This window comes from Eurosta solidaginis, chromosome 2 (assembly GCF_040869045.1).
Source record: "Eurosta solidaginis isolate ZX-2024a chromosome 2, ASM4086904v1, whole genome shotgun sequence".
Taxonomy (NCBI): Eukaryota; Metazoa; Arthropoda; class Insecta; order Diptera; family Tephritidae; genus Eurosta; species Eurosta solidaginis.
The window spans coordinates 53,150,277-53,168,876 of NC_090320.1; the positions used below are offsets into that span (position 1 = coordinate 53,150,277).

Here is an 18,600-nt window from a genome sequence, read left to right on the forward strand (position 1 = left end):
TTTGCAAAGATATAACTTATTTTATTAGTCTATGACCCTTTTAAAAATATTTTATATAAAAGTGGGCGTGGTCCTTAACCGATTTTGTTAATTTTTCTTCAAAGCATTCCTTATAGTAAAGGCAACCTCTCTGCCGAATTTTGTTACGATAGGTTTAACGATTTTTGAGTTATCATTAATAATATTTGTAAAATTGATATTATCACAATTGGGCGGTGCCACGATCATTTTAAAAAAAGTTTTCAAATTTTTATCAAGAGTCTTAATATCAGTCCACGGGTCAAATTTCAACATTCTACGCGTATTATTTACTAAATAATCAGGTTTTTTGTGTTTTCCAAAATGTTATATATATAAAAAGTGGGCGTGGGTATCATCCGATTTCGCTCATCTTCAATACCAATCTATTCTGGGTCCAGATAAGCTCGTGTACCAAATTTTTTTCGATATTGATGTTTTTGATATATGGAAGTATATATCTATCTCGATGTACAACCAACCGTTATCCAATCAAAGTTAATATACTCTGTGTGCAAAGCACGCTGACTATAAAAACAAGTAATATCATCAAAGGTTTCACAGAAATTCATATAAACTTCCATATATTTATTGACTGAATGGCAATAGGATTACACTCATGCTCAGCTGTTGCAACTGATCACGTCTCGTCTGACAGCCAACCGCACAAGAATGCCCAAAATCAGGCGACAGACCACACAGTGAAGTTGTCTACTTAGCCCTAAGTACACAGGATTGGCCATAAGCAATTTCGGCTGATGCTGAAAATAAGCACAGCTGCAGCCTGCCGTTAGCAACCAACTGTAGTAAAAGTGAATGGTATATTTGGTTCATGGAATCGACGTATCTACTTAAGTAATAAGCTTGTTTGCTGCCGTTTGGCGTTGATGCATAAAGGCTTTAGGGCTATAACGATTTTTGGTTCTATTTTTTTCCTACTTTAAAGCGGATGTTTGAACCAACAGACGAGTATATACATATGTATATGCACAAAATTTGTCAATATATCAGTCCGCCAATATTCACATAGCCTTCAGCCTTCAGGATGCATACTTCCAGGTAAGCAGACTTTCTTTCTTTACACACAAACACAACAATGCATAAAAAGAGTACATAGTTCTTTCGTGATGGAGGATGATGGAACTGCTGATGAATTTCCACTTCATTAGACAAAAATTACCGTATGACCACCACGATGTTTAAGATATCGACTTCCATACGTGCACATATTTTGTGGTCCAAGCTTTGCCATGAAACTCTCAAATATTTTAATTTAAATCAAAACCAACCAAAATTTGTCAAAAAATTAAAACAGCGCAGATGGTTTGATGCCAAATCGGGCGAAGTAACTATAACTCAGTCGCAGTTTCAGCGTGTCCCTAAAGAAAACAACGTTGCGTATACACTGAACCGACTGCTGCTTAGAAAACATCGACAAGTGATCGACTGATAATATTATGCTTTTCAACTCCCGCTTCTTAACTCATGCTGTCCCTAAATTTAGCTGGCATTTTCGACCATCTCTTGGAGAACAAACGATGAGTCGACACTAGGCATCAAGAGATAAAACAAATTATTCCCGAAGTAGTTGGCCTACTATCAAAAGGTTCTAGTACCGGAGCGTGACGAGCAAAACACCGCTCATATCTATAACACCTATACACTCACCGTTGGTAACGCCTGGAGCCATGACTTACAAATTAATAAGGGTATTCAAATCATGTTTTATTGTTTTTACCATTCTTGACTTGCACACACCCTGGCAGACAGGTCTCTGTAGACCTGTGAAGGACAACGCCGGCAGAGCATCGTATACAAACGCAACTTTTTTGTGGTAGTATGTGTTTACATGGAGAATGTTTGAGCATAGAATTCACGCATAAGATGTTAGCTTGCTTACTTTACTGAATATCTGTCCAATAAGTTTTCCGAACTCTACAAAGCTCTACAGTGCACCACTGCTGCAGTTTTTATTTTTATTTTGAGGTCCTCTTCCTATTTTTGAAACAACGCTAAACAACTACTTTGAATGAAATGATGTTAAAGTCAACTAAATGAAATTATTATCAAAGGTTTGATTCACCTATATTGCCCCCCCCCCCCCCCACCGGTTCAGGGAGCTAAGAATATACCCGCGGCAGGAATGCCTGTCGTAAGAGGCGACTATAATACCCAAATGCTTCAAGGATTTGCCAGCGCAATTTATAGCTTCTACAATTCAATTGCAACCTCACAAACCCGTGGCGAGTCCCGTTATTTATCAAGGGAGGTCTGATGACCCCAGGTTTCTCACGGAACCAGTGGGTTGGATAGCCTAGAGTATTCAACGTGCTCACTCTAAATTGTTCCAGAGATGATCTGGTCAGTAGCTTAATGGTGTTATTTTCCGGATGCTATCGAAACCTAAATTGGAATTATATGATGCAGTCTGGTTGGCCGAAACATTGGAAGCGGTGATGCGACACCTGAACCTAGACACTTTCCATTAACATCTATGTCTAGAAAACAATGTTTTTAAATGCACTAGAACTCACCCCGGGGGTTGAAGTTGTACCACAACAAAGATAACATCGTGAGACACAAAGAATTTTGGACTATTTGAGAAGAGCATCATCAGCTTAGTACCGCTAACAGAAGATATCAAAAGCGAAATTATCGCCGAGTTATCGTTTTGTGATTGGCTTCTTATTGTTTTCTTATCGTGGTGTTATCGATGGGTTACAGATGTGTCGCCGATTTCATATTGAAGTTTTATCGGTATATGTTTCATAATTCATGGAAAACCGTTGAGTCGTTGATAACACGTCGTTAACAAATTAGTAACACTCTGGTAACAAATCGAAAACTTTTCGCTAGCAAACTGATAATGATTCGTTAACAAAATTGATAGCTTATCGATAATAAATCGAGAACTTTTCGATAACAAACCCTGATTTTTCGATAACATGCCGACAAATTTACATAAAAAAATGGTAACTTTTGATAATAGATGCGTAAAATTTCGATAGCATGCAGGTAACACATTGGTAACACCTCGATAACAAATGGATAGCTTTTCGATGAGAAATTGCTCATATTTAAAAACAAATCGATAAAAAATCGTAATACATTGGTAACACTACGATACCAAATCAATACACTTTCGATAACTCTTCGATAAAGCGCCGGTAACAAATCGATAACTTTTCGGTAGTAAATCGGTAACTTGTTGAAAATGAAGCGATAAATTTTCGTTTAAAATCGATGGCATAGCGAATCGATAAAAGGTCGATAAATTTTCAATATTAAATCGATAACACACCGCTCCATTTCGGTTACGGCCTCGGTCTTAACATCTAATATTCCTCCTCCTTTTTTAGTTGTTTTCCTATTCCTTGCCCTCTGTTCCTTTAATTTCCCTTCCTTTCCTTTCCTTTCCTTTCCTTTCCTTTCCTTTTCTTTCCTTTCCTTTCCTTTTCTTTTCTTTTCTTTTCTTTCCTTTCTTTTGCTTTCCTTTCCTTTGCTTTCGTGATATGGAGTTAACCACTCCAAATAATTACTGAGATATGGCGACTTCGAAATGACAACCGAGATAAGATGATCATCTACTCAGTGGTTGATATGCGGAAATATTTTTTTTACTTGTCACACAGTTTTGTAATACCGTAACAGTCTCACACGTATTTAGTTAAAGGCATGCGCGTTAAGTAAGCAAATTCATAAATTCTTCAACCCAGGAGTCATAAGGCAATGACCATCAAATAGAAAATAAAATTTGTCATCGTCAAAATGTCTCGCCATAAAATAAAAATAAATCATGGCCAAAAATCATTTATTAATAATATGATATTTTACACAATAATGAATACGTAAAAAAGCAACAACATAAAAACAAATGTATACAAGAAAAAGAATAAGATTTGATTACAAGTTTATTGACTTTTCCCCTTTTTAGGCAACCAAATCGAGCTGGACGGACATAGCAAAAATAATATGTACTTTCGTATATGTATACATATATACATATGTAGTATATTTGTAGTACATTATGATATCAGATTTTTCTAAACACAAAAAACCTTATATATTTGCTTCTAAAAGCTATCAATAATATTTTTATGATGGGACATGTGAAGTTTAGGTGGGGTAGTCAAGTGTCAAAGAAAAAAGTTATAGAATTGTCGAGTAGTTCACTTTGGTACTTGAGCAAACGAATGTGTAATATTTGTATTTCATGTAGGCTATATTCTACAGATCACTACTTGTACATCGAAAATCGGTCATGGCACTGGACTTGTTGTTAATGCGATTGTCGCATAGAACTCCTTGTTTTTTTTTTTTTAAATATGTGAACCAAATATTGTATGACCGTCTTTGGGTATTTATAACCAGTGTCAAAATTAAAACGACTACATGAGTTCTCAAATGAAAACATGCTTAAATTTGATATCTGAACATATGCGGTTTTATATTTGTTTATGTTTTAATTTTTTAATATACCATTCATTTACATGAAATCAATGGTGCTAAAACATGGGATTTTCTATCATTCGTGGTATTTTTGTAACAAAAAATGAACTAACAGAGAAGAAGCTATTTCCGCAAGCTCACAAAATGTGTGTAATAATTACGGCTATTGCCCACGGTGTGGAAAATTTGACGTTCAAACTTCATTTTCTAACATGTTGGAAATTTATTTTAATTTACCAACAGGCGTCCCATCAATAAATAATGCTAAAGCGTCTGAAACAAAGCTCCTCATGGAACTTGGGGGTGGGGAGGGAGGTATGGCCTGAAGGTTTAATGTGGCCATATAAATCGTTCTCGAGATGGTCGGGCTAGCACCTTAATGGTGCTACCGGAGCGTACCGGATCTGTATCCGGCAAAGGACCATCACATCGATAACACTCCCCAAAGCCTTCGGGGAGTAACCTTGTAGCTACAACAACAACAAAAACGTACAATAATAAAATGGGTTCTGAAATAAATTAACACAAAATTTTAGCATGGGTTTTGACCAAGCGCTGCTTTATCGTCTTCGAGTCAGTTATGTGACGTTATGGAAACATCTTTGACCCAACTGACAGCTTGAGGCAGTTTTTGATGTCAGTCATTTTTCTTAGTGGCAAAAAAGTAAGGGATTTTCTTACTCCAATGAGGGAAAAAATGTATAAATTTACACAGTTTCGTTGGATTTTTTTTGTAGATTCGATGCATAAATTGAATAAAGGTTACTTTACCTCGGTCACTTGCTCAAAAATGTACTATTATCGCAAGCGTCATATTGTAGAATCTTTTTTGAAGAACGATCTATTTATTTTGTTTTATTAAGGACCTATTTCAGAATTTGGTTGAAGAATCCTTTGTCCCAAAACTTGGCCAGTACTACTTTACACTGACCTCAAATGCGGTTAGTAGTTGCTGGCCAAGTTTAGTGTTAACAAATATGCGTGCATGTGTATGTCTTACCTCGTTAATGTACGACTGAACCACCATCACTATGATGGTAATACTCTTACCAGCATATTGTGGCGAATTTTAGTATCACTATGATGTTAGTAAATAAAGGCACAAAAACAACAAAGTAAGTTGCCACTCTTGTGTACGTGAATACATCAATTTATTCATCATTTACACACTTACATGGAAGGCGACGAGAAGTACATACACACACATAACCAGCAGCTCGACGAAGAGATCTATCACACGCACAGATGTAGTCATCAGCCGAAAAGTAGTAACTGACACATACACACGTATATGGGTGGTAACCAAGCAGGAGATACAAAAAGTTCTACAAGGTGAAACGTCTAGATCTTTGGAGAAATATGCGAATGAAGCAACGGAGAGTATAAAAGCAGCGCACGCTGAGTAATCAGTAATCAGTTTTGATTTGAACACGCTATTGGTGGTGAAGTATAACTGTGAAGTACTACACTTACCGTAATCTAAATAAAGGCCAGTTTTCAATACGGAATATTGGAGTGATTTATTCAACAGTTTAGCGGTTCGAACGTTAGCAGAAGGTTTCAAATAAGCGGAATTTCCTAAAATTCGTTACAATATGAATGCGTGAGTGGAGTATCAAATCAGTTGCCAGTCTAAAATTACCTTATATTGGTATTTGTTTAAAAAAAAAACTCCTATCTCAGCTGAAGAACGCCCTTTTTCAGAATTATCTCCATAAATGCCCTACATCAACTCGAACTGTGTTGAATTTAACTATGCTGAGAGAGAGCGATTCCGAAAAAAAACACCTTATAAAGGGCGTTCTAAAATCGAATTCTGATGTATAGGGCGCTATTCAATCAAAAGTTTTGGGCTAGGCCATTTTAAAAACAAATTTTTATATAGGAAGTTTGTCAAAACATTACAGAGAAAGGACATTTTCGGAACAACAGCGAGGATATGTAGAGTAATATTTCACTCAGCAAACAATGTATGGTCTTGTTTTCCAATCAATTTACTTATCAATCATTTTTTGAGATTAAGATTTTACCATATTTATGAAAGGTATAACTGCGTCGACAAAGTCGAATTATCTTGCACTCACTTTTTTTATTTAATTGTTTAATGTGATTTAATTTAACACATTTTATGAATATTAGTTTTTTAGTTGCTCGAATATGTAGCAATGGTGCTATACATTGAGACTGGTGTAATTGATACCCAAATTAGTGGTAAATTATTTTATTTTCTATTTAACTGTTTAGCTGAGTGGCGCTGTCCAATTTATCTAATGAAATTTTTTCTTTGGTCTCTATTTAGGTTTTTGTACATATATTTATATAATTAAAAACGTGTTGTAGTGATTATTTCTGTTTACTTTTTATTACCAACTCTGAAGGTGGGCGCCTTGATTATTTAACTTTCTTAGAAACTTGACTTAAATTTCTTACATGCCACAATAAAATTTGATATCTTCGTTGGTTTACAAGTGTTTATTATTTGTTTTAATTTTTGATTACCTATCAGACACGTGAGTTAGTAAAAGAAGATTTTGCATTTTTTAATTAAGTTATGTGTATATAAATTTACTCAAATTAAAGGAACTTTTTTGTTGTAATACTTGCTTTGTGTACTCTTTATTTTTGTTTAATGGTCAAAAGGACTTAGTTTACAAGGTCGTAGTACTCGGAGTCGTAAAAGATACTCCATGTTGGAATAACACCAGTGGCGGATCCAGGGGGCCGAGGGGGACGATCGCCCCCCCCCCCGCTCTGATCATGAACTTATGAAATTATTAAAGTTTGGTTTAATTACATATAAAAAAATCCGGTTTTTCATACCTTTATCTTCTGATCGTGTAAAAAAAGATTTAGAGCTTTCCAACGATATGCTAGTCAGGGAACATATCACAGCTGTAAATATTTCCCGATGAACACCATTTGTTTAAATTTTCTTTGGAGATTCATAAACTTTGGTGCTTTCTGTATGCACTAATTTATAAGAAGACTGTACCAACCCTGCATTGAATCAAATCGATCGATTTTATACCTTTTAGATAGACAAAACTTCATTCTTTGAAATAGCATGCTGTGACATCACGAAGAAACGATGTAAATATTGGATGTGTTTTATGGCAATGTTGTAATAGTGTCATATTTATTGACACTTTTTCCCATGCTCTCGAATGCATTAAAACTTTTTTGTTTCGTTATTCCTCTAAATACACAGCAGAATATATTTATATATTTTTGTATGCTGCAAAGTTCAGATAGTCCAGGACCTATGCGTTTTTTATTTGCAGTTAAAGGTTAAGAGAATCTTGGACCACATGTAGAAAATTGTGCAGTGCAACAGCTTGAATGATAGAGAACCAAAGCTGTGTACACCTATTATTTTGTCCATGAGTGTATATACTTGAAACATAGAACTTAGTTTAGAAGGAAATTACTATAACAAATGTTGCAGAAAAAATTGAGTATTCATGACTAGGTAATAGGTAGCAATTCAACTTTCGTGGAAAACTTCTAGGATATCAAACAAAAAACGTCGCTAGGAGTTTATTTCTGATCAAGTCGATAGTAGCTACCCCCTCTCTAGATCCGCCTATGGCCGCCACACTCACCGAAATCTTCGGTAAATGTTTCGGTGGATATAACACAACATGAATAGCCCGTAATGAACGAGGTATTTAGGAAAAATGTATAAAAGTCGTCTTTGATTTCATATATTTAAAAAATATAGATAAATGTGAGACGCGATATCCTCCGAAGAGATTTTAGGCCGCGCTTCTCTTCCAATTTGCGTCGTGCTCCTTTTTAAATTTTCGTACAAATTGGCGAGACGGGACCTACTTATATTATTCTCTCAATTTGAGAACTACCCGATTTTGTTTAAAAATGCCTTTGGTTTTGGTATAGTAAAAACTGAAAATTCTCTCCTTTTTATATTTTTACTACATAGTTCAATTTCGCCAAAGGTTCATTAACCTTATCGTTATATATTCTAAGTTTATGTGACACGTTTTATATGACATTAATATACAGTTTACATTTATTTTCCACCTAAGCATACGATTCGTATTACAAACACAAATTGATTGACTTGAATGGTACCAAATAAAACTCAATTAATCTAATAGCTTACATGTTAAGTTCCATCATTAATATTATTATAATAGAACATATGTAGTAGAGGTGTATTTTATTACTACACACACAAATTGTTGTAACATCAAATTAGATGATAAAAAATAGATTTTACAATAAAAAAAACTTAAAGAAATGGCGCTACGAAAAGCATAAATCACATGTGAAAATTACCACAACAAACATAAACAAACCGCACGAGACCAAGTAACCCAACAGGATGACAAAAGAAAAGACAATAATAAGTATAAATGAGAGAGACACAATAAATGACGGAGACTGACTGACCCCAAACAAAGGTGCAACTTCACTTACTTATTTTGGTATATTGACTAAAGTATCTTGGGTTGTGTTAGAGAGAGAGAAGGGCGAGGGCAGGTCGCCTCATAAGTGCGTGAGCCTATGCGCGGAAAGATCGTCACAGCATGTGGCAGGTGACAGTTAAATATTTTTCCTAGTATTTGTTTTAACTTTTTTGTGGTATTTTTATAATTATATTTTTATACCTTTCATGAATATGAAATGGTATATTAATTTTGTCACAAATCTCAAAATTGTAAGTCCTTAAAGGGAAAGAGGTAGACCCACCAATAAGTATACCGAAATGATCAGGATGAAGAGCTGAGTTGATTTAGCCATGTCCGTCTGTCTGTTTGTATGCAAACTAGTCGCTCAATTTTTGAGATATATTGATAAAATTTAGTGAGTGGGTATATTTAGGTGTCCGACTAGATATTTGTTAGCATATATTCCCCATACAACCGTTTTCTCAGAAAAGAGGATCTTTTTCATATCCTCCTCAATTTATCAGATTGAAGCTTCAAACTTCACTATATGCTTTCGTATATTGTACATATTGAAAAATTTAATGAGATCGGTCGTATATATAGTATATACCCCATATGTCATATATCGTTGAAACAAGTGATTCATGGTCATAGTTTTTTGATGCAGAGACCGTCCCGTCCTTACTTGTTTTTTTTTTCTACATTTTAATGGTCCCTTAGTGTTGGTGTGAGCAAGCGTTGCTTTACGAAGTTCGTTACGTAGACGCCAAATTTATGAGCTAAAACATGAAAATAGTTGGGTTTTGGTCGCTTCATTACTTTTTATCACTTCATATCGTTTTAAAGACAGACAGACAACCAGACAAACTGACTGTGACAAAGCATTGGTTGGAACGGTGAAATTTATTGGAAAATAATTGGTTGACAGTTGGAATTATGTTATTAAAATTATGTGTATAATTTTTAGTCGGTGGGAGGTTGTGTATGCTTACATACATATTCATAAGAAAGTACGCTTTGTTTTTAAAAACCTTTCTCAAGTTCAATAGTTAGTTTTATTATATTCTTAATACCCATAAAACTTTTGTATTGTGGTTTGTGGAAATAGTTAACACATAAAACTCTCACCAAAACTCACAATACGCACGTGCGTTTACCGTTCTTTAGAATGCGTTCATGTTAAAGCTGCCATGTATGTACATATCTCAAGCCATTCGCATCTTGCATCATAGCGCCCTTAGCAGCGTGGCATATGGAAAACATTATTCTAGCAGCAGAGATAAAGAGTCATCCATAACGGGTGCCATATAAGCGTCGACAAGTTTGTAATATTTAGTAATATTTGCGGCCGTTATTTCTGATGACAAAAAATCATACTCTCAAAATCACTTAACGTAACCGTCCTGTTATATGGGGCAGAAGCATGGACCATGACAACAGCAGATGAAGCGGCTTTGGGAGTGTTCGAGAGAAAAGTTCTTCGAAAGATTTATGGACCTCTACGCGTTGGCGATGGTGAGTACCGAAGAAGATTTAATGATAAGCTGTACGAGCTATACGCAGACATCCACATAGCCAGCGAATTAAAACGCAGCGGCTGCGCTGGCTAGGCCATGTTATGCGAATGAAAGATGATCCTCCGGCCAAGAAAGTGTTTCAATCGGACCGCCTATGGAAGCAGAGGTAGAGGGCGGGCCCGACTCCGTTGGAAGGACCAGGTGGAAAACGATTTAAACTCCCTTGGTGTGACGAATTGGCGCCTGTTGGCGGAGCGAAGGAGCGACTGGCGCGCCTTATTGGACGGCTATAACCGTTTAGACGGTTAAGCGCCAATTAAGTAAGTAAGTATTTCTGGTGACAAGGAATGGAATAATAGGAGAACAAAACGTGAGGAGGTGGGAGACGGAAATGCAGCAGGTTGGGGAAAACTTAAAGGAGGGAAAGGAAGACGCGGAGCAAGAAGAAGGCGAAGATAAAAGGGTAACGTGAAAGTTAAAGGAGTAGAAGAGGAATGAAAGAGGAAGAGAGTAACTAAAAGCCTCCAGCGGGTTTCGGGGCTTAGAATAGACCCGCTTTAGGTATGCCTGGCAGCGATTTGTCAGGGGTTTGCCAGCGCAATATATAACTTTTCCAACCCAATTGTCAAACTCACCTACCCGTGGGGAATCCTGTTTCTTCAACAGCCGAGGATCTGACGGCTCCAACTTCCTTATGGATCTAGGGGGTGGGAGGGCGGTATGGCCTAGCAGGTTTAATGCGGTCATACCAAATCGTTCCCGAGATGGTCGAGCTAGTTCATTAATGGTGCTTGTTACAGGAACGTACCGGATCTACATATACCCGGAAAAAGGACCATCAACATCGATAATACTCCCCAAGGCCTTCGGGGACTGTCCTTATGGCTACAACAACAACAACGACACGAGTGACTAAAACGGACGAGGAATGGAAGGATAAGGAATAATCAACAGGAGAACAAAAAAACGGAAGTAGTATGGAAGGCGGACTGAATGGCGTTAATTTGGGGAAAACGATAGGTAAAGAGAGCAAGACGCAGGTAAGAAAAAAACAAGTAAGGGTGTCTAAGTTCGGGTGTAAACGAACTTTATATACTCAGCGTGAGCTTAAATTGTACATTTCATTTGAGGCAAATTACTCTTCTACATAACACGTGGCACCGCCCGTTTAGAAAAAATGTCTCCCCATTTCCTCTTACAATAAAACTTCATAAGTGAAATATCATTGATTCAAAACTATTTTTTGTTAAGTTATAGCTTATTATTCTAGTCTACGACCATTTTAAACTTGTTTTATATCTAAGTTTGCGGGGTCTTTAACCGAGATCAAGTCCATTTTTACTAGAAATATTTTCTGCTATAAGAAAATATGTGTATACAATTTCATTACGATATGTTAATTTTTCTTCGAGTTATGGCTCCCGAAACATAGAAAATTGCTTAGTCATAAAGGGGCGGTGCCACGCCCATTTTTTTAAATTTGAAGTTTTTCGTATTTATTGTTATAAATCCACTTGGGAAATGAAATACCATTGATATAAAGGTCTTTTTTGCAAAGATATAGCTTATTTTATTCGTCCACGACCCTTTTTTAAATCTTTTATAAAAAAGTGGGCGTGGTCCTTAACCGATTTCGTTAATTTTTCTTCAAGTCATTCCTTATAGTTAAGGCAACCTGTCTGCCGAATTTTGTTACGATAGGTTTAACGTGTGTACCAAATTTGGTGAAGATATCTCAATATTTACTCAAGTTATCGTGCTAATGGACGGACGGACGGACATGGCTCAATCAAATTTTTTTTCGATACTGATAATTTTGATATATGGAAGTCTATATCTATCTCGATTCCTTTATACCTGTACAACCAACCATTATCCAATCAAAGTTAATATACTCTGTGTGCAAACCACGCTGAGTATAAAAAGAAATACTTTTATTGGAAAAATAATGGAGTGGAAGAGGAAATAAGTTAGGTAAAAAGAAATTAAGGAAAGAAGAAGAGAAAAAAACGTCATAGTTTGGCAGGAAGCTAGGAAGTGAAATTGTAACTGAAGAGATAATAAGGCGGCAGATGAAGACACATGGAAATGGAGAAAGAAGAGGATGGAAGGGAAAAAGGGAAAACCAAAATCAAGCGGAGGAGAATGAGGTATTGGGCTAGTAAAGGGAGAGGCAGAAGAAGAAAGAATAGAAGGTGAAAGTGAGAGTAAGAGTGAGAGTAATGCAACTAACAAAAGGAGGAGGCAGGTGGAGAGAAAACGCTAGAGGGAACTACATGTTAATTGGACACATTTTTATACTAGACCTAACCTCATTATTTATATGCTCATAATCACAGTAAAAATTCATCAAATTAAGGCTTAGACACAGTAAATTGTTATCAAATAAGAGAGTGGCATCTTCCCTCTGTTATTTTAGCCTTTTTATTGGACAACTTGTTTTCGATCAGAGAGCGATCTATTAAAAAAAGTGTATTTATGGTTCGAGGAACATGGCGAAATAATAGGGGGAGGGAGAAAAACGTCGAGACGGCGAGAGATTTTAAAACAATTTAGGGAAAGCCTGGAAGGTAATGGAAAGTGACGGGAGACAAAATGGGACAGAAAAGGTAGTGAGAGAGTAAAAATATGGGAAGAGAAGCAAGAAGAGGGGATGAGTGAGGCATGGAAACCTCTTGAAAGTCCTAGAAACGCATACTTTGAAAACCTGTCTACTTGAGCCGGACTAGCTTGGAAAGCAGAGAAACTGATGTGCATGCAATTTATTGCAATAAAACATGCTTGTGCACAGCCACACAGCGTAGAATTATTTTATTATTATAAATTATAAATAATAACAACAAAAACGCACCATTATTAATATGACTGCGAGCGCTGTAGTAGAGCGACGACGTTGTAGGTCCACGCACATAACCCGATCAAACAAATAAGAAGTGAGAATGAATGTCCATGCAGTGGAGCTAAGCAGCTGGACATACAAAAACACGATTGTACATATGTATGGGGAATGGGAAGAAACAACAACGAATACAGTCAACATTGGTAGTATTTGCTTGTGTTTTATGTTTGGTTGTCGTTAATATGTACTCGTAGTATTATTGTTGAACGTGGAGGGTACTTTGTCGAAGATTTGTCACCTGGCTGACAATACACACTGCCAACAGCGCCGCATCACACCACACACACCCACACACACAGCGTAATAAGCTGTGCAGCACGTAACCAAGTGGTGGACAGACGGTCCGAAAACTAATAGGACAGACTTATGCCCAAGTAGTTTAGTATATAAGAGTGCGTGTGTTTATATGTACCAGGAATGTTTGTTGGTGGCGTTCAGGTTCGCACTGTGGTCAACGCGTTCTCGATTGCTGCCTGCTAACGCAGTTTAAGATAAAGTCGAAATTAATTCTTTTCACTTAAGTACAAGATAGGCGATCATTAAATTGGAGACTTGGCGTTTGGAGCTTGAATTTGGCGACTGCATGTTGTGTTGAATGTGAGGAGGTAGATAGGAGGTTCTTCGAATACACAACTTCGATTATGGCAAATGTTGATTTGGTTGACTTTTGGTTGGTTTTCATTATGAGTTGTTGGTGTTTAGATCAATGCGTTTGAACAATTATTTCAGTTGTGTATACAAAAATACATAAGAGTATTACCAATAAAGGAAGTACACCGAAAAAATTAAATAAATATTTTAGTTACTTGATTGGTACTTAGCCGTTTAAGCGGTTATGACCATCCAGCAAAGCGCGCCAGTCGCTACATCGTTGGACTTACTGACGCCAGTTGGTAACACCAAAGAAACTTAAATCGTTTTCCACCTGGTGCTTCCAGCGGAGTGGTGGTCGCCCACTTCCTCTGTTTCCATAGATGAGTGCCGATGATAATGCTTTTTTGGCCGGAGCATCATCTTTCATTCACATAACATGGCCTAGCCAGCGTAGCCACTGGTTTAAATCCTCCTACTTCGATGCTTTGGCGCAGATGAATGAGATATTAAAAAATGTTGATTCTAAGCGGATAGCGGCGAGGCACATGCGTGAACAATAGTACTTGGCGACGAAGTCTCTCTCACCACAACTCCAACACCGAAACTGCGCTTATTTGCATTACAGTGGCCAATAAAGTAAATTGAAATGTTTAACTTTCTTTGTCTATTGCATTCAGAAAACGTACATTCCAGATGCATACCCCCACATCGTAAGCCTTTAAACGTTTTCCGAGGTCGCCATCAAAAAAAATGTCCTCTTTAGCAGAGGCTTTGTTGGGATCTTCGGTAGAGTGTGATTTTACATGGGAATAGGCATTTATGATACACCTTTATATAACGAGTCGCTTGATCCCGCTGGCAGCCGCACCTTATGGTAATCAGACGCTGCTGTAAAAGCCCCCAGCTTGCCCTTAAGCCGGTTGAGAGAGTGGTTTAGGGAACCAGTCCGACTGTCTCGGTAACGGTTTTTTCCCCTAGAAATAATGGGTCTGTGGATTTTAATCACCTCTTACAACAGGCATGCCTATTGCAGGAACATTCTAAGCTTTTTAACCCACTGGGTCTTCGGTCCATCGATTGAGGGTATTGTAATGTAAATCGGGTGAAGTAACACAGGAAAATTGGTAGATTCTACCAAAAAATTGTTTTCCGAAAATATCGCTTGCCTCTTCTGAGGGAAATTCGACTGCTTCTATCGATTTGTCCCCATGCACAAGGAAAAAATCATCTTAAAGGCCGAGCCACAGTGAAGTTTTTCATCTAGATGCGTTCAACGCAATCTTCTGCATGTCAGTAACATCGCTACAATCAACCAAGATTTTGCGTTTGTAAAAATAAAGGAACTTCAGACTTGGCAATTGAAGTTTATTTCTCCTTGCCCATTCACATACAAAATTTCCCGAATTACTGTTATTAACATTCTCAATATACAAGAAATATATTTGCCTACATACTTTGTGTCCTATTTATTTGTTATATTGCAGTTTTTAACTGTGAAAAATGTTAGAATAGTTACCAACGAGTGGGTAAAATAATTTCACTTGCAAAGTGTGAAAGCACCTTTCGCCAAAGCAAATGTCAAATTCTTCTTCTTATGCTTTGCTTGCAATAAAAGTTGGAAGTTTGCTACTTTTTCACGTCAGATGGCGCCAGTGTTGCTAAATATTCCGTTCTCCATAAAAATACGTGCAATCTACTCATACTGCATAAAATTGAATTAAACGCATCTTTGTATATGAAAAACTGCTTATGTGACGGGGCTAAACTGTGGAATTTTAATCGTTTCCCTGCTGCACTGATATGCGCATTAACGTCCTTTTTTTGATTTATATATAACTTTTTTCTATTATTATCTTATTTTGATACATTTCTTTGTCTCAAGGGTGTCGTAATTGTTGCTGTTGCTATTGTTTCGAGCAATAACAGTTGATGGGCTGATGCGCTACTTTCCTGGCGAACGAGCTAAAGCGACCCAGGGATGCATAAAAAACCTCTACGTACATATGTACATACATCTCACAAATCTTAGATTTCAAAATACCTCTGGTTTATATATTTTCTGACTACATTTTTCTATTCTTTCTACTTATTTCTGCTAAACTATTTTTTTTTTTTTTTTTGTTCTGTTCATCTAAAAACACTTCTCTGTGTAAAACCATGAAACCGCAAGATCAGCAAGCATATCAAAAGTTAAAATAAAATAGAATGCATAAAGTACAAACGTTTTCTATAAAAGGTGAATTAAATAGAAGACAATGTGACACTTCTGCGTACTAACAAGTAGCACCTACATACATACCTTTCATACATGCAGCATCAGCAACAATGAAGCACCTTTGAAGCGTACGAAGCTAAAGGCTTAATGCATTGACGTGTGCAGTTGCAAATGGCAAATAGTAACAATAAAAAATACTAAAATTAAAAACAAAGAAAATATTATATTCTAGAAGCTTTCAGAAGAAGAAAATGTAGTGGTAAGCAGTATTGCCATTTTAGCTTTTTCCAAGCTAGAATGTTTTCAAAACAATTCGATCACTACGACATCCAGCGACAACTTTTGCCAAAGTAAAATCCTATTTTAGTAAAATATCAGCCTCTAAATCCTTGGAAAACTTGCCATATTCACAACGCCCAATTGGTGAACATATTTTTATTTAACCATATACTGGCATCGGTTATTGCTGCCTTAACCTAAAAAATGTGATAACTTCATAAAATAGAAAATGTAAAAAAATTTCAATACAAAAAATTTTATCTCCAACATGTCAATAAATTTGCCAACGCAAAAATTAATAATTTATGGGTACGGGGAAAACCAACTAAGGCATTGCTCTATGACTTCCATAGGGTTGGTTGGATCACCTGCTTTACACGGAGTTTGCCAGAGCCTCAAAGTAATTACTACGCAATTTTTGTTTTATCTCATGATCTATTCATACACGAGGGAATTTTACAGTCAGTTTGGTCTCACAAGGCATTAAGGCATTTACATGCGTACCACTTTATTGCATACAATCCAAAATATTTATTTACTCAAAATCATAACAATTTATTCGTACATTATACAAGAAAAAACATCTCCATTTCGACTGCAATTGTGGAACGTCACCATATCTCAACTGCTGTCTCGAAAACAACCTAGCTCAAAATGTTTCGAAATTCGGCGTTCTGTCGTATAAGGGTGATATTCCACTCACCAGTTAATGTTGGTATAAACACTCTTCATTCCATATAAAAATCTAAAAATTCTCGAGCTCGTAAATTTGTTATATCTGTAAATAAAGTCGGAGTATTGGGCCTCTTTAAATCAAAGCTTACTTACGACCCGTATCCCTACCAGTTACTGAACCCCATCCACTTATTCTAATTTCCATGCGCGGTACTAATTCGATATCGCAAAGGTTTATTGCTTGTACTGCACCTTTCTCTTCAAATAATTCTTTCACTTTAACCAAACCTATATCCATATATGTTGATCCTGTAAGAAAATCATAAGGATAAATTATATCCTGCACATGGCGTTGTTGTCCTATTTCTGTACTTAATCGACCTATATCGGATACACCAGCTCGAACGCTGACTTCGTTTTTTAGTTGATTGAATACGCAATGCGCGGCTGTGACCACCGATTTCATAGAGACTAAGGTACCAACGCAAAGATACGCGGAATTACAAAATATACTGAACGTGGGCTCTGCTCTATTTGTATAGTGACGCCATTTATAACGCGAAGTTGCGCATTCGTACAGGACACAAAGCAGCTAAGAACGACAGACAGGATCGTGAAATGATGGCGTGAACTCATTTTCTTTTTTAGTTTAAGAACTTTTGCACCTCTTTTTAAGTATGAACTACACCGAGATTAATTTTGTGGGCGCTATTTATACCTAAATTGGTCAGTCATGTGATAAAATAGTAAGCAAACACTTTTCAGTCAAAATTTTAGGAATTCTAAGCAACAAATTAAAACTATAAAGGAAAAAATCTTGTTTGTTTTGCAGTCGGTACATTTTAAATAAATAAATGCAAGACGCGATAACCTCCGAGAAGATTTTAGGCCGAGCTTATCTTCCAATTTGCGTCGTGCTTCTTTTAATTTGTTCTACAAATTGGCGGGACGAGACCTACATGTTTTTACGCCGACTCCGAACGGAATCTGCAAGGCAGATGTCTTTTCAATTTCTAACTGAAACACTTTTTTCTTAATTTTTGATGTGACTCTGCCCGGGAGTTGAACCCAGGATCCTCGGTGTGGTAGGCGAAGCATGGTACCATAACACCACCGCAGCCGCCGCGATCCATTATAACTTGTGTACATTTTTGTGTGAAAGTGCGTGCTAAAATTAAAATTTTATTCATAGCAGATACAAAGAGCTTATTAAGCGTTTATATTGACATTTCATAATAAGCCTATTTAATTAATAATTATAGCGGAAACTTTTTATTAGATAAACAAACAAATTACCTTTTAATTGTTCAGTTATACACACGTGCAAAATTGAATTTTTAACGAATAAATATAGAAAAGTACAATAGGGTGCACTTAATTAGTTATTTCTGTTTCCAAACTGCTAATATGGTCTATTGTATACTCTTACTGACACAAAACCATTGTTGGGAGCGGTGCACTAAATTCTGAGCAACAACACTGCTCGAACTTAAATGGGCTGACAAATTCAGGATCTTGTGTTAATAAGCCGTTAATTTGCTA

At 36.6% G+C, this 18,600-nt stretch overlaps 1 pseudogene; it reads right to left on the reverse strand.

The window, feature by feature from the left end:
- Window positions 1-17,524, reverse strand: part of LOC137241511 (developmental protein eyes absent-like) — a 32,976-nt pseudogene extending 15,452 nt beyond the window's left edge.
- Window positions 17,525-18,600: the final 1,076 nt, after the last annotated feature.